Source organism: Hesperophylax consimilis, chromosome 18 (assembly GCF_061612785.1).
Source record: "Hesperophylax consimilis isolate HC1 chromosome 18, BYU_Hcon_1.0, whole genome shotgun sequence".
Classification (NCBI taxonomy): Eukaryota; Metazoa; Arthropoda; class Insecta; order Trichoptera; family Limnephilidae; genus Hesperophylax; species Hesperophylax consimilis.
The window spans coordinates 31,637,366-31,649,770 of NC_142853.1; the positions used below are offsets into that span (position 1 = coordinate 31,637,366).

The 12,405-nt window shown below is 32.5% G+C and overlaps 1 protein-coding gene across 1 annotated transcript in view; it reads left to right on the forward strand.

Annotated features, from left to right (window-relative positions):
- The first annotated feature begins 714 nt into the window (after positions 1-714).
- The window catches only part of moody (G-protein coupled receptor moody), a 197,395-nt gene continuing 185,704 nt past the window's right edge, over positions 715-12,405 (forward strand). The window contains exon 1 of the mRNA XM_089642801.1: positions 715-1,050. The gene's annotated coding sequence lies outside the window, so the exon portion shown is untranslated. The remainder of the gene's footprint in view (positions 1,051-12,405) is intronic.

Consider the following 12,405-nt stretch of genomic DNA (forward strand, 5'->3'; position numbering starts at 1 on the left):
AATAAATTTTTCGATTTGATTACCAAACATCTTTCGGAAAAAAATCTCAAAATGATAGTGAAAATCCTATTAAATTTCGTTGCGTAGTTTAGAAGAACTAAGCGCACAAACAGACAGACACGGATAGCAACTTTATTTAACGTTATTTAGAAATTAAGGAATTAAATATGTTAGGGGTATCAAAATATTAAGTTGTAAAATTACTTAATTGACAGTATTCGTTTTTTGGTCAAAACGACAGTCAGTTCGTGAGCGGTTTATTTGTTGACAATTTATACCAACCTTACAAGTGCTAGTCCTATACAAAAATATGACGCATTTTTATGAATAATAGTTTCAGTAAAGACCACAAAAAATCTACAATTTTTACTTAGACCACTTTACTACGAATACATTATGATTCATAATACAAATACCTACCTCTATAATCACTGATTAACAATATTACCATGACCTCTAATACGATATACTACCATCTCACTCTCCCACACATCTCAACAGCAGTAAAACTACTATCAAAAAGCGTGCACTGCACAAAAAAGCCAAAGCATTCACATTTGATTGATTTTTATTAATATAGTAATGGTCAGACTTTTTGGTGCTTGAGTGAATTTAGTTGAAGATTGTTTAAATATACTAGTCTCGCTTGTTTGATAGTTGAGTTCCGCGGACCTCGACAACTTGTTGCTTCGCTTCAGTTGTCAACCAGATGTTTTGGCGCGCTGTTTGAGTTTCGAACGCGGAAAACAAATTTTCGAATTTTGAATCTGACGTCTTATAAATCTGTGTTTTGAAAGTTATTTTTAAATTTATATGCTGGTCTTATAATAAATGGTTTATTTATTCAAAAACGATAAGTGAAAGTTTTAAGATGCAAAACAATTACGTAGTGAAATTATTATTGTTAACAGTATTTTTTTATATGGTTTTGAACATTTCTCGTTTTCTGTATGAAAATATTACAGCTTTATAGTGATTGTTTTAACGTGTTTTTTTGTTTAATTTTTAAACAACCTTCACTTTGATATTGACGTAGTTACTGATAAAAAGGTAAGTTATTATTTACATTTTTGAATAATAATTATATACATAAATAAAACAAATTATTATTTGTGGTGCTCATTAATCAGTATAATTTCCTTATGTGTCCGCGAGTGACATAAATAAAATTGGAACTGATGTACATATTATGTGTTGTATTTTATATTATTAAAACTAGCGTGAATATTCAGAAAATACAGACATTTTATTTTATTTTAAAATTAACATCGATTGTTTAATTGGGGGCCATTTTTATTGATGTCAAGGTTTTGAGGTTAATATTTTAACATCTCTTTTTTAAAGAAACTTTTTGTAATGTGAAAATTGATGTATTATATTTAGTCTATGAATGTGAACCAATAACCTTAAATAGGTTCATAGTTTGAGTTTAATTAAAAAAAAAATTATAAGTTTTACTAAAAAAATAATGTACTTAATAAATTATGTCAAAACATGGAGCAAAGAAAAGACGTAAAATTATCCGTTTTTTTACGAAATGGCTACTAAAATGCATTATTTTCCGAAACTGAAACAGGCACTTAATTTTCATTGTTATTTATCTGATGAACAGTTTAAAATTAAAATTTTCCCAAATACAGTCAGTTTCCTTTGATAGTAATTAAGGTGAATTAAAAGGTTTTATTTAAATATATTTCATATTAGCCGTGGCCAGAGATCCTGAATAATCACCAAATTAAGTATTAACCTTGTCCTTATTTTCTGTAGGTATATTTACCAAAAATAATAACGATAATGTACGAATGTAAAAATAGGTCTGAGTTTTTGACATATCATTACCTATTTTGAAAACTACAATGAGAGTACGTTTCTGCTAAAAATATTATATTATCGGAAGATATCTTAATTAATGCTTCTCAGAATTCTTCAAAAGATTAGTTCTTATTTTGAAAATTCTTAAAAAATACGTAAGTATCTGGAAATTGAACCCAGTACCTTCTTTTCGCCAGGATGGTGCTCTACGAACTGCGCTAATCCGTCCTTATTTACTTCAGTCATATTTAACTGCATCATGCTTCGAATAAGAACTACCAACATTATCTTCATTTTCTCAAACGCGTATTTTTATTAGCTGCTATCTTTATTTATTGTTTTTGTGTTTGATTCGTAGAACCCATTTAATTTTTTTTAAATTTAATTAAAATCAAATTTAATAATATGATTATTAAGTTCTGCAAGTATTTTTTGGTTTTTGTTATTGTAACAGCTGTTTCGGCTTTCAATACCATTTTCAAACTGCGGTTTAGCCACGTTTAGACGACTTATTAATATGATCTAATAACTGCTACATCATTATTGAATAATTAAGAAAACATCAATGTGGGAAAACAGATTTTAAAATACCCCCACAGAATATGAAATCTATTGTCACAATTATTTTTATCAGTAAATTGGTTTAACCGGTAATAAATCATTTTAAATTTGGGAGGGGATAAAATAGAATCATATTAATAAGTCGTCTAAACGTGGTGATAACCACAGTTTGAAAATGGCCTTCAAAGCCGAAACAGCTATCTTTATATATGATGACAAGATTCAACTACTCGAACTAAATGCAATCTGGATAGTGCCTTGGATAAATAATTTTGTTTAATAATTTACTTACCTTTTTAATCATAGAAGACAATAAAATATGCGTTAGGGAAATGAAAATATAGTTCTCAGCCGAAATATGATACAGTTAAATAAGACCGTAGTGGATATGGCCGGATTAGCTCAGTGGTGGAGCAAAGCCCCGGTAAGGCTTAGATCCTGAATCCTTATGCGATGTTTCTCTTTCAAATTTTAGTTTGAATACATTAATATCGTCTTCAATTCAAATTGAACAAATGTTTATAGTTGGGGATAAATATTTAAATATTCTGTATATATTCATAATAGCCACATCCTGTCACCGCAAAACTATGTATGCCGTGCATATAAATTAATATTTTGTAATCTTGTGCTTCTTATAGACTTTATTAAATATATGCAATAAAATTTTTAAAATGTTATAAACATTGGTAGGAATATACTCGTATTATATAATCGAGAATCCGTTAAAAATAAATACTTTTCTATTAATAACACTGACCTACAAACTTATTTGCGCAAGCTAAACTGAACTTCCCAACCATTTTAAAACATTTTTGTATTCACAACATGTACAGTAGCAAATTTTTCTATAATATATTGTTTCGACGAACGTAATTTTAGATAGCCAATAAAATCAATATAAGGTAAGAATATATTAACGATGGCCGAGTGGTTAGAAACGTTATCCCGGCAAAACAGAGATCCTGGTTTCGATTCCCAGTTGAAACCGTTAACTTTTTTTTTATTTTTCTTTGCCTTGTTCTGTTTCATGTTTCGTTTTGATTTATTCGTATTAACTTCTTCTTCAATGATAAAATACTTTAAATAGTATAAAACGAAGTTGATATCCATGTCTGTCTGTTTGTGCGCTTAGTTCTTCTAAAATAATCAACGAATTTTTATAAGGTTTCCAATATCGCTTAGAGATTTTTTTTCCCGAAGATTTAAATATATAATATGCATGTTATATTTGTATAAAGTGGAGAAAAGTCGATGTTTTGTAATCAAGTCGTAAAAAAGATATTTTCATGGGCTTACATTGCTAACTCTGGCTAAACCATATGAGATACATCAAAATAACTTACTACGGAATTGTATATCTTTAAAAGGTTTACAAAAAAGTGTAAAATCGTTTATGTCTATAATAATAATAATAATAACATGGCATTTATATAGCGCAGTTTAGTGTCATTTCACTTCGTATAACGAACTTAAAAAATGGTAATTCAGTATTAGTTGTTCTTAAAATTATTCCTACAGTGTGCCTTACCCAATGCAGATCTAATATTATAACACTAAATACACTGTTTATACAAAGTGATGACAAAACTTAGAATAATAATAACAGCAGGACAGGACAAAACAAGAACATTAAAACTAAAACATAATATAAAACAGGAGGCAGTTTGTGCTCAGAAATGAGAATTTTCTGAGCAGACATTTTAAAAAGGTACAATAAGGAGACAACCGAAACCAAACAATTACCGGAATTTTTAGAATATGGCTCATTATAAAATATTGAAAAGAAGTTAAAATTTATGACTGGTAAGATTTTTTAAATTATTTTGTTTTTAAAGCCCGTTTAAATTCAGTTAAATTCTGGAGATTAGTAAGAGCCGAGGGAAGTCTATTACAGATGAAAGGGCCTGTTACACTAAAAGAACGATCATAACAGCTCGATTTGACCTAGAAAGTTCGATTAGACGATTACTATCATCTAGATCTGCTGACCTATAATGTGCAATTTTTGTTGGTAGTATTGAATAAACTAACCCGTGGTTGAAATTCTAATAATATTATTGTTAGTAAGTGGCAGTGCTTAACTGTACTTGTACATATAGCTACGATTATTTAATGTTTATGGTATTGAGGTCTGCGATAAGAATAATTATTTGGTGTTACATAAATTAAATTTGCGGTAACACTTAGCTGTAGTTCAGTGGTGTGCAGTATTTTTTCCAGATTATATAAGACACGATTTTTCACATATGTCCAGAGTAGAAGATATCTCAGTATCGCCCCGGTGTAAGACCACCATTCAGAATTGAAATGTTGATTGAATTGACTTTAGCCGTGTTTGGCGACCAGATCTAAATAGCCAGACACTCTCTTACCTTCCTCTTCCCCATCTCATTCCCCTCTCTACTTACTTTAGCCTCACAACAAACCCCGATTGTGGATGCATAGTCTATCTGGCTCCAAACAGTTTTCGAGCAGTCGGGACTCTTGTGCGGTATTCACATTTAAAAAAAACCAGATGAGGTCCCCGGCTAAACTGAAGGTTTTTGTTTGAAATTCGCTAAAATTGTCATCAATAATTGAAGTTTTTTTTTTGGGAGAATTGGGGGCTTGTTCTAATCAAATCTAGTTTTATTCCGAGATTGATGTCATTTTGCACACTACAACATCAAAACAAGAGGAAGGTCTCTCCATATTTTGAAAACCAATCCCATCTGCGTAAAGCAGAATAAAACCCGAGCAACGCCTGGTACTTCAACTAGTTAAATAAATATCGCAATAACTTTATATACTATAAACACCATAAGTAACTAAGAGTTCTTAAGTCAACCGATTTCGAATTGACTTCAGCCATACAAATTTTAATAGCAATGGTGAAGCTAGCAAAACACAAAAAAAAATAAACGGTCGCAACTGGAAAACAAACCCAGTATCTGTGTCTTAACGGGACAACGCCTCAATCCACTCGACCATTGTGACCTAATTCTTTCTCGGTATCATATTTCCATGTTTTTTTTTGTTTTAATTTTATAATTTTTATACATGCTGCATTGTTTTTTATACCTATACTGTCTAATTAGAATATATATACAGGGTGTATCGGCAAGTACCCGACAAACTTTAACCAGCTATTCCTCAGCACATTTGGAGTAAAAAATGTTATTGGCGCTTTGCTGTCGGGTAACATTTTTTTTCCATTAAAAACAAAAGATAAATAAAAAATCCACACTCCGTCTCTGTCATTGGCATTGTTTCTCGTGTTCAACAGCTGTTATTAGCAAGTGTGTCAAAAAGTGTCCTCGCTCTTTCGTACACACTAAATAATAATAGTTAAAAATGAGACGAATGGTGCCGTGCCATTTCATTGTGATTATAAAAGCGCGCCAACGTAGGTACGTACGTACATTATTCAACGAAACACGAACAAAATATTGCCAGATGGGTTTTCAAACTTTGACAAAGGATAAAACATTGGTGACATGTGGTGAAAATATGAATAATACATTTTTTATTAAAAAAAAATGTTACCGGACAGCAAAGTGCACATAACATTTTTTACTCCAAATGTGCTAAGGAATAGCTGGTTAAAGTTTGTCGAGCACGTGCCGATACACCCTGTATATGTATCAATTCAGCATTTAATTGTCCTAACCCCGTCAGTTACCCGATGGGATAGACGTTCTCTACGCCACTGCTAATCATACAACTAACCACCAATTATTATTCCTCCTATAATTTTCCATGTTCAAATTAAAATAACCCAACACCTTTCAAGTTTATTTTGTTCGTCAGTTCTTATTCTTAAAAACTTAAAATTCCAGAGTTTATTCTAGGAATAAGTATCTAGCATCCGTATTTCAAGATAAGGACATTTTACATCGTGGAATGTAAATGACTTAGATTTCCGTTAGGGGAGTGCATTCCACGGAAATAGCAGATTACGATTTTAAAGTACCTTACCCGTTGTAGATGAGAGTGTTATATTTGTTTTATTTCTGAAATATTAATCAAATCCTTGAAATCTACTGATGCTTTCACCGGGACACCATGGTGGCACATCTAGTTATTGATGTTTTCACCAGGACACCATGGTGGCACATCTAGTTATTGATGCTTTCACCGGGACACCATGGTGGCACATCTAGTTATTGATGCTTTCACCGGGACACCATGGTGGCACATCTAGTTATTGATGTTTTCACCAGGACACCATGGTGGCACATCTAGTTATTGATGCTTTCACCAGGACACCATGGTGACACATCTAGGCACTGATGCATTTACCGGGACACCATGGTGGCACATCTAGGTACTGCAAATGTAGCTCTTTCCCCCTTCCTTGTCACCCCATCAACCATTTCGTTGCCCTCAATGTATTTATGTCTTGACAATCATATCAATGTTTTTATGAAATATTATTGATCTTAATAAATTCATTATCGTATGCTTCGTTTTTTTGTTTGTTTGAGAATTTATTTTATATTCCCTATTAACCTTCTAAACCATTTTGCATAATATTTAAAAGAAACCTTACCACAAGGATAACATAATAATTAATTATTGTCGATGAAAGAAATTACTCTTTGGCTTGACATTATGAACTAAAAGTTACTTTGTTTTTACACACGTCATTATAATTTATACATTATGAACCTTACTAATAAACGTGTTTCAAATTTTACATAACTGATAGACAACGATTAATTAAAAATAAATTGTTGTTTATTAGTTGTGTAAAATATAAACACGTTGAATAGTGAAGGGTATGTCAACAACTTTCAGCTACATCCTTACCTTATTCAGGACAATATTATCATAAACTTACCTAATTAACACATTTACATGAATGTGCTTAGGACAGTTTACAATAATACTGTTCTGAAGGTTGAAATATAACCGTAACTAGTTAATATAATGTATAATCTATAATAAAGCGGTTTAAACATTGTACCTTATTTAATGATTAGTTAGTATAAATACTGAACACATATTTTTTTCACATCTATTATTTACTTCACTAAGTTTTTTTTTTTTTTATAGTGAATACCTCACAAGAGTCCCAACTGCTCCCATCTGGAGCCAGTGAGACTATGGCATCCCCAATTGGGGGATGTTGTGAGGCTGAAGGTAAGTGGGGAAGTACCTGGCTATTCAGATCTAGTCACTAAACACGGCTAAAGCCATTTGGAGCAACTTTTCAATTCTGAATGGTGGTCTTACACCAGGGCGATACTGGTAGTATCTTCCACTCTGGAACGTGCCGCAAATATACTATATATAATTTTAATTAATTAATTGTGAAATAACACAAATTAATCAAATAAAATTTATTTGCGCACGCCGGGTTCGAACCCGCGACCTTCGGAATGGCAGTCCAATGCGTTACCACTGGACTATGCCGGCCGTCTAAGTGATATCAATTAACTAATTAATCAATTAATTATTATTAACTGATAGTTATTAATGGTTTGGAATAAAGTTTTGAAGTTGCGAATTCTAATGTACATGAAAACTGGATGCGTTTGAAAGATTGAAATAATATTTTTAACAAAAATAAATATTTGATTCATGTCTTCCTCGGGAACCCTCGACTTTTATAGCCATTCGATTCATGCAGTATCGTGAAATCACATCTTTACTGTTAAAAAACTATATCATGTCCACACATAGACATAAGAATATTAGTAGACCTGCCCTAAGTGATTAAAAGCGTATTATCCCCACTCCCCATACCGGTTCCATTGGAGCCGGCTGGGCTCGCGTATGGCCTCAAGTTTAATTTGAAAACGTGACGTCATCATTCTTGTGCGAACTATGGTCGAGGCATCATCGGTTCATTTTACGAAATAACACGGCAAAATGTTGACTTGTGATATGAAAACTTGTAAAAATAGACGTGAAAAAGAGAATAAACCCAATTGTCGTATTACATTCCATAAGTAAGCATTATTTTACTTTATTTTAAGCTTATTCACACCGTATTATATGGATCAGTTTTAGAAACATATACTATCACATCACAATGTAGCGATTCTCAAGTGTGCTCATCGTTGTTTACTGGGGTAAGTAAATTATGAAACATTTGTAAAAGTGTCTTAACTAAATACTCTGAAACTAACTACGACTCTGCAAACAGAAGAAATTTACTTTGCCGAATTTGGACTTCGCAAATTAGTTCATAACGTGGCGAGTAATTAGCGCTCCCACGTAAAAATGTCTATTCATTCAAAAGCAGATTTTACTTTTAAGAAGTAAATGGTGATATTATAATGCGAGATGCCTATTTACTGTCAGATTGATTTATTGACGAATCACAGTCAACCTTACGCCCTTCGTTCTTCAACAGTTGATTTTACCCCTCGCCATTATCTTCTCGTCTATTAATTCCTATGTCTGTGTGTCCACATTAATTCGACTCCGTATCTCATTCCAGTGTAGAGAAACGGTTTTAAGTCTTCCTCGGGGGTCCCCGATTTTTTCCACCATTCACTACTGTAAACCATAATGTTAGTGTTAAAAAACTGCATTATGTCGTTTTCAATTCGGCCACGCAACTCATTCCAGTAAAGAGATAATGGGTTAAGTTTTCCTAGGGTGTCCCCTACTTCTTCTACCACTTAAACCACAAATAGGCATTAATAAGAACAAACTTTGAAATTCTCATAGCGAAATCGGTCCAGTAGTTTTTGAATTTATAGGGAACAAACAAAAAAACAATACAAGTGTCACTTGTATCTTGACTTCTAGACCGAACAGACACGCAAAAGCGTTCAGTTTGAGACCAAATTCAGGACATAAGGCCTCTGAAGATGGACAATGAGATCTGTCAGAAACTTCAGGAATTAAAAAGTCCTTTTAAGGACTACCTTATGCGGGTACACCGAGAAAATCATTCTACATCTTACATTCGTGAAAACTTCAACCATAACATAATATATAGGGTTTTCCAATAAAAGGTGTTATTTTGATACTCAAAGAAAAATGCCATTTTTTAATATAAATGATCAAATTTTTATTTCATTATAAAGAAGAAAGTATGCCGTTAATATTGAAAAATAACATCAGTCAAAAGACTACCACGACCACGCCCACAGGACCATATACTTTTCATTAAATTTACTATAACCAAATCGCAAAGTGGCTGCCTTATGTCCTCGATAGCCTCACGAATTCTATCTTTGAGGTCTTGAATCGACGCTGGGCCGTTGGCGTAGATCTTTTCTTTTACGTGGCCCCAAAGGAAGAAGTCGCAAGGTGTTAAATCACAAGATCTCGGTGGCCACTTGTGATCACCTCTTCGAGAGATAACACGGTCCGGAAACTTTTCCCGTAAAAGATCAATGGTTTCGTTGCTTGTGTGGCACGTAGCGCAGTCTCGTTGAAAGTAAACGTTGTCCAGATCAATACTATCCAATTCTGGCCATAAAAATCATTAATTCCTTAATTAATTTTCAAAATAACACCTCTTATTGGAAAACCACATATTTCATAATATTTATATGTACATATATATGTTAAATACCGATTTATAAACAGTGTTACAAACAAAATTATTGCCTTTACCACTATAAAAATTTGCCACCTAATAATGTTGCGCCTATTACAAGTAATGTTATAGTTTATTGAGGTTTGCAATACCACGAATTTATATAATATTAATGATTTTAAATGCATTAACTTCTGTTAGTTAAATGCTCATTGTTGTTCCTTAAAAGGAGGTCTGTGAATATGCTAAACGTGCATTTTCTCTTTTCCGCCTCTGACGCATTGTTGTATCAGGGCTAATATTATTATAAATAAATACTACAATGACGCATCTGCGTACTAGAAATTATACTCATGATTTCATGTTGCATAATAAATTACGTACTGCAAATTATTTCTTCCAAAACCATTTGATAGCATTATTATAATGACTGTTAAGGGATTGTTGCAAACGGAAGTGGCGTCCTCTGTTATTTTTAAAAAGAACCGATGAAATTTTCGAATTATCTGCTAGTTGCTTACTTTATTGTAAACTCTACATGTGACTGTTCAGTTGCACTGACGCGGCATTCGTATTTCGAATTGTAAATGGGCAACGCCCACCTCTTTTAGTTTTCATAAGGTTCGTATAGAATTACCATAGTCGTTTAAATAATGAAAGAATTTAAATTAAGATCTTACGTTTGCTACATCTGTTGAAGATAATAGAAAACATTGAAAAAATTGTCAACAACCAATAAGTCTCTGCGGTGACATTGATCATCGCGGATATCTGCAACATTTTCGCAATCACAGAAATTTCTCGCTTTCTTTCAATGATTTTTGAATTAAGTTTTTCAAACATATTGTCAGTTGAAATGGAAAGTTATTTTTTTATACTTTTAGACAGGAAGAAATATTGCTTGACGATTATAAAAATATCGTCTCATTCAAATTGTAAAGTACATCAATGTCTACTGATATTTAAGTATAGGTACTTGAATATTCGAACTTTTTACAATATTTTTTTGGATTGGCGAATCATTGTAATAAGTCTATAAATAATTTGGTAAATATATATAAAATAGGGACGCACTTAATATCCACGTGTTATCTTAAAAACACTGTTTATCAGTTAGAAAATTAAGTAAGTATTTCAGTTTCTGGAAATTGAAAATAATGCATTTTAGTAGTTCGGTTGCAACACACAGGGATAATTTGACGTTTCCATGCTATAAACTGACATAATAATTAATATTGAATTGTTTTTTAAGGCTAGTTTTTAAAAACATTTTTTATAATTTGTTGGATGGTGGATCATTGGTTCATATTTTGTCTTAAATAAGAGAAAAAAAAATTATCTTAAAATTTTGACATCAATAACAATGGCCGCCAAGTGAAGAGTCGATTTACTACAGTAATGTGTGTTTGGTTCATCGTGCCATGTCTTCCTTGGGCGTCCTTGACTTTTCTACCATTCACATTAGCGTCATATATTCTACCTACACCCTTTCTCTACTCCTTCCACTCTATATGCCCAAACCATTTATGCGTCCCTTTCTTAATCTTACTCAATACGCAATCATAGGTACCTACTTAGTTTTACTACAAAAACGCCTCAGGGATCTCATTTATATAGCATTCAGTCTACTTTCATCCTTCCTCAATGTCATACATCAGGGTAGGTACCAGCACTCCATTGTGGACTGGTAGCTTCGCTTATTTGGACAGTTTTTCGTTAGCGCCAACCGCGGTCAGTCCTTCATTAATGGAGTAAACTACATTTACCCTTTCAATATCTCTATCAGCCTTCCCATTTTACAGTACAATAACCAATGGAAGCTTGAATAACCACATATTTTTAATATTTGTAAGTTTTCTTGCCTTGTTTTATAACTTTGTCAATTGAGAACCTGATAATGTCAACACCATATCACTGGTGGGAATATATTGTTATTAGTTACCCCTATTTGTTATTATCATGGTGGTTTTATCTACAGAAAGTTATTTTAACATTTTCGAAGACTTTGATTGGTCTTTATAAACGGATTACTAGATAAGCCTTCAGCCAATTGAAATCCAATTAAGTTGATCCTGTTTCTGACACCAAGGAATGAATGGTGTCGCATTTATTAATTACTTCTTTTGACATCAAATTACACACCTACTCAAATAAAGATTGATGGCTGAGCAGCGATACAAAATAAAAGATATTACCTACATGATAAAAGATGGGCAATATTTCCTTCACGAAAAAAAAGACAATTAACAGGTTTCGTAACAACCGTTCCCTCTTCAGGGCAAAATATTCTAATTTAACATCACAAAACAATGTTTGAATATAATATAGTACTAAGTGTTGAAGTGGGGGTGGAGGCGTGACTAGTGATAAGTGAAGAGTGGTGGATTAGATGGAACGAACGGTGAAAGGGTTCTTCATTTATTTCTTTCTTTTTAATGCTTCTAAGTTCATCAGTATAATCAGCCCATTTTATAAATTATGTAAATTTTTATCTTACAGTCCTATCTTAGCCATGTTTCTAAATTCCATCGCCTCCCGCCACATTA